Below are 5,494 nucleotides of genomic sequence, written 5' to 3'. Positions count from 1 at the left end.
CTCATAGAACTTCACTAAGTCCAGATTTAGTCCAAGCATTGCTATGCTTAAGTGATTGGCTGCCAGACTTCTTTGATGCAGGTAAATCTTCGTTTCTTTTCCTTTACTTAATTCTTTTCCTTAAGCATTGCTATTCACTTAGATCCAGATTCAAACAGCTACTGTTATTGTTGAGACACTCATCATCCTTTGATGGGTAGGCTTTCATTTAGAAGTGATTATCAACTGGTAACATATCAACTGACCTGTTACAGTTCTAATATTGTTGAAACATTCAAACAGCTACTGGTAACATATCAACTGACCTGAAATTAGAAAAAATAATGTTGTACAGGGTTGGTTCCAGAACTGTAACATTAGATGAGCTACCATATTAGAACTGTAACATATTAATATTAGACGAGCTACCATATTAGATGAGCTACCATATTAGAACTGTAACATTAGATGAGCTACCATATTGCACTTGTTCCAGAACTGTAATATTAGAACTGTAACATGTAAAAGCATATTAGATCTCATATGCTAGTAGATGAGCTAATATAGTGTCCAAGTATTGAGCTACCCTAACCAGGTTTTTGTGATTGTGAATGCAGATATGGAAGTCGTCGACTGAAGTTGATGAAAAATGAAACCAGCAAAGAAGATCTAGCCTGTTTGAGTGTAGTTCTTTTTGGAGTTGCAGACTCTGTTGTTTGTTTTTTCATGTGTGATGTGACTGAGGTGTTTATGTGGTTTGTATTTCTTACACCTGAACAAAAAAGACTGTCAAAAAACTTGAAGAACAACCTAAATTTTCAGCATTTCTGCATTTGCTTCTGTGACAGGCGTTATCGGATTTTAACGGATAAATATCCGTTATCCGATAGATTAACATTAACGATATCAGTTTGTATTTTTGATATCCGCCGGATGTTAACGGATATCGGATATCCGATAATTCTTAACCTTAACCTTATCGGATTGACTAATATCCGGCGAATATTTATCCGTTGACAGCCCTACGCCTAGGCTTAATTTCGACAGGCAAGGTCTATTATACTGCGCAGGACGCAAAACCCTAATTTTTGCAAATTAGTCAGGGTAATATCTAAATCTTGTGGATTATCATAAAATTGATTGAATTATATATGTTGACACAGAGTTTTTTAAGTTTATTGCCAGAGAGCAGTATGCTTTCCGATTGAGTACTTTAATGCAAGGACCTTAACCCTGATACTTGGAAATTCGTGCTACTCTCCTACAAGTGAACACAAATTGTCATGCCATATCAATATTAAGGGTTCAGTCGGGGAACATAGCATCGGGAAAATACTCGGCAGGCTCCGGCATTAGTGAGTAATGCAGCTAGGAGCTTATACACTCATTGGGTTCTATACTAGTGAACAATTCATCTAGGAGCTTGAGTTTCAATATAATATGAAGAGAGACATATGCACTCATCAGATTTTGCAACCAAAACTGGTAAGTAAGATAACAAAGTGGCAGAAAACTTAGATATTCCATAGTATGGAATCATGTTGACAAACCATTGCCAATATTAATGTATACTGATGTGTCGTCGTATCATGGTTTTTTGGATTTACCGTATTGGACACACGTGGCGGTATTTAGCTTTTCATTCATACCACGGTCTGACAATCATTTCCAGTAACAACCGTGTGGAGGGCAGGAATAGGAACATTAAGAGATGGGTGACTGCAAAAGGAAATCTACCTCGAATTATCGTACATCTAGCAGAGTTTAGAATTCAGTGCTCTGCAGGAAAAAAAAAACATATAACTCAATATAAAGTGATACTTACAGCAATAGCTCAACAAGCCGGCGGCAGGCACCAACTTCAATAAAAGCTCGAATTTTGTCATTTCTACCAACTTCAATAACAGCTCGAATCTTCTCAACGATTCCTAAGAATGAGAAATTACTTAATTGTCATCAGACACCAAATCTTGCCTAGGAGAGCAAGTTTCAATCTTCGAAATGGCACTCAGAGGCAGGAAAATTCCAGATTGATAAACTCCTACCACCTGGAGAACGAAAAATAAGCTATTCAATTAAATAAATTGAAGAAGCAAATAATTTCCGAAATAGGAAACATAAACACGCTCCATTGTATGGAAAAACAAAAATGCCTCGAACACAGTCAGTGAACAAGAGCAACTCATCGACAAAACGACCATCGAGTCAAATTCCACTAGGAAATGTCCCATGTTTGGGGGAATGAAGCATGGGTTTGTGATATAGTATTCAAAAGATTATAGTGTGCATAAGCTACATAGAGAATCTCGTCAACTAGATGGACATAACTTCATCTCTTGATGCGACTACGACTTGAATAACCACAAAAAATAGGCATTGCAGTAGTATAGGTAAAAGGAATTCTTAGTTTCTTACCAGCCAACTTTCACTTGAATCCAGACCAATGAACCTAACCCATGAGAAATCTTCCTTTGACTTCATTTGTTTCTCTTGATCTGTGACGTTAATACATTTTCCGTTTCTGCAATCTATGTTACCACGCGTCAAATGGCAGAAGTGTAACCAAAACTCTAGCATGGCTCAAAATATTAGTTCATGGGAAATAGTAAAGTCAAATTAACAATTCTGGTCTAGGTATGATCTTGTCTTGTTTGCAATAACATATGTGAGTGGTTAAGGTTACATGTCACACTCATATTGTTACAGTAGATTTCAGAAAAACAAAGCAGGACAGAAGGATCATTTCCACTAAAAAATTAGCTCACCCTTGACTCGCATGCTCCCATCCTCTGAACCAGTTGTGATCTAAAACCCAAAATGTCGGAGTGGATGAGCAATAATAATAAGATTAGTTAAATATTGCCAAGTGCCTACGCAAATAAGAGAGTAAGACTATGGTAGTTTAATAATAAACTAGATGTAAACACAACAAAAAGGCTATGTAATGTGAGAACTGAGAACTCACTTATGCTGAGGGTTCAAAGTTAAGCACATGCATCAAATCAGTTTCTGCAAATGAAAATCTTTCAGCAAGATGTACAAAATCCAAAATACAGCATAAAGTTTCTCCCAGAAACACGCGGTAATCATCTAGAAGAAAAAACTAATTACTCCTACCAACGGACTACCTGCATACCTTCGGCATGAACTGGAGAACTTGAACTAAAGATTGTATTCCACCTCCACCCTCGAATACGATCATCACCTCCACAACTGCACAATGTTATTGAAAGAAGTCAGACATTCATAGTCGGTAATCTCACCTAAACTAGATTTGTGATCCTTTTTTTAAACAAAGGAAAAATACCAGCTTCACTACCGGTTTTGAAATATATGACTTCCCATTGTTCAATTTCCCAACTATACCAGAAATGACTTAAGCAAATTCCACTTTAAAATAGCTTCATAGCAAAGAGTAAGTAATTATTAAGGGAATGAATTCATGCAGTGGGTGTGACTCTAAAAATTGTAACCAATGGACCAAGAAGTGAAGAGTAAGTATTTATATACCAAAGAGTAAGAATATACTCAGCAAAGAGTAAGTATTTATATAGCCTGGAACTTATTGTTGAGCTGCACAGGTATACGCTTTCTTAGCAATCGTATCATGTTACTAGCATTGTTTCCCCTGCGTTTTATATTTCATCAAAAAGTCTATCACCTGTTGCCTGTTGGTATATATTCAGCAATTACAAGCAGAAACAAAAGCTTGGCATTTTTTGTGTAAATGTTCCAGTAGAACGACATATATGGCATTCAGATTCTCGAGATAAAATATATCTCATTAGTTCAAACCCTTATCTCCTACCCAATGATACAACTATATAACTGATCCACCCACCAAAATTCTTTATCTTTTGGCAATGCTAAGCCCCAATTTCCCTAACAAGGAATGATTAAAATATAATAAACCCAAAATTGAACATAATCATAGAAGGGTTTCACATGCAATTCTAATCTGTATTTCAAGCTCAAGTTTCATAATTCATACTTTCTAATCTTGCACTGTGTTAATCCATCCAGAAAAGAATAAGATTTTATCAAGTTCTCAAAGCTACTATATTTCTAAAGAGAAACTGTCCCTAATAATTCCTCACGTTTTTTCCCATCATACAAATCCGTAGAGAGTTTGCAACAGGCTCAAGTATGTTTCAGCTCATACGATAGAAAAAACTCGAATGACAACAAAAGGACAATGAAATTCGTATTATAAATAATTACCAGCATAAGCTACTCTGATCCTTATAAACTAGCAGGCTATTTTATGGTATCTTTTGAAGTTCTTAACCAAACATAATACCACCATCAATCGAATTTTCACCTTCCTGTAGTATATTTCTGCAGCACCTGCCCGGAATAAAAATTTTAAACTTATTAGACGCAACTAAGACATTTGGGTAGAGCAACAATACCTTAATTACTTATCTCAATATTTACATATTGAACTCATTTGTGGAGAACTGTTTGCAATGACCTAGAGAGAGTCTCAAGCTGTATAATGGTTAATTGGTTGGTCAAATTAAGCTAAAAAAATCAAATTATTGCCACACACGCCCAACCAGTACAACCTGATTTCAACCTAGGTCTTGCTAGTAAATCACCATTCTCTACAACAGATCTTTCATGTCCGAGCTATTAAATTCATGATTTACCGAATTACGGTTTATAAATGAATAACTGAATCCAGAAAAAAACACCAAATCCACGATTTTCAACGGATAATCAAAACCCTTTATGTGAAACCAAATAGATTTCAACCCGTGAAACAAATTAAATCAAAAAGAAGAGTTACTAACCACCATGACCAGTCAAATCCTGAATATATAATAGGAAAATTGGAAATTCCAAATTCGAGAAATAAATAAATAAGTTGAGAATTTTACCAATGTTGTAATCAGCTAAGCTGCCCATCTTCGCATGTTCATGAAAATCGAACCCAATCAAGGTCGATAAACAGTAGGTTGAGCACCAATATTGGGGTGACTTTGATATGGGAAGTTTCACGTCTGAAATTGGTGAGCAAACCTAATTTTCACCTGCTTCAATCGATCATGGGGACGATAAGTGAATTGGGAAGGGAATGGAAACCCTAGAATTATTATGGGCGATAAAGAAATGGAGTACAATAGCGGAAGGTTTCTGTTTTAAGGTATTACCCTCCGACGTGTCAGCTGACGAGGCACTAAATAATTCGTGTACTACCCGGTGTCATGACCTGTTGGGATAATGACCGTAATTAATAATTGTTTTTAACCCTTTTTGTCGTGCTTGGCCTGATTCACTAAATAGAAATAGTGCTTGGCCTTATTCGGTGTACCGCTAGTTAGCGTGTACAATATTGAAAAAAATTACCCGCTACTAAGATTTTTATAAGAGAACTTTCTTGTTTAATGCAGTAAACCCGATCCGAATTAATGACTAGTCCAGCGGAAAAACATATTTACTCGCTAGTTCAAAAAAGTTTTGAAAAAAATAAAATTACTCTACTAATCCTAACATATAAATTATGTATATT

General features: G+C 35.9%; 1 long non-coding RNA gene across 5 annotated transcripts; it reads right to left on the bottom strand.

Moving 5' to 3' along the window:
- Window positions 1-1,359: 1,359 nt before the first annotated feature.
- Window positions 1,360-5,080, bottom strand: LOC113314991. 5 transcript variants are annotated; one of them, XR_003342655.1, is made up of 10 exons: window positions 4,863-5,080; window positions 4,201-4,326; window positions 3,490-3,647; window positions 3,299-3,380; window positions 3,116-3,192; window positions 2,945-2,988; window positions 2,745-2,784; window positions 2,395-2,507; window positions 1,805-2,027; window positions 1,360-1,698 (listed from the first exon to the last, which is right to left on the bottom strand). It is a non-coding gene; the product is annotated as an uncharacterized LOC113314991 (long non-coding RNA). The 5 variants fall into 5 exon arrangements; XR_003342654.1 differs by lacking the exon at window positions 3,299-3,380; XR_003342656.1 differs by lacking the exon at window positions 3,299-3,380 and having other exon boundaries at window positions 3,490-3,607.
- Window positions 5,081-5,494: the final 414 nt, after the last annotated feature.

Source organism: Papaver somniferum, chromosome 10, assembly GCF_003573695.1.
Source record: "Papaver somniferum cultivar HN1 chromosome 10, ASM357369v1, whole genome shotgun sequence".
NCBI lineage: Eukaryota > Viridiplantae > Streptophyta > Magnoliopsida > Ranunculales > Papaveraceae > Papaver > Papaver somniferum.
Note: the sequence above shows the minus strand (reverse complement) of the source record. Positions and strands in the feature narration are given on the sequence as shown.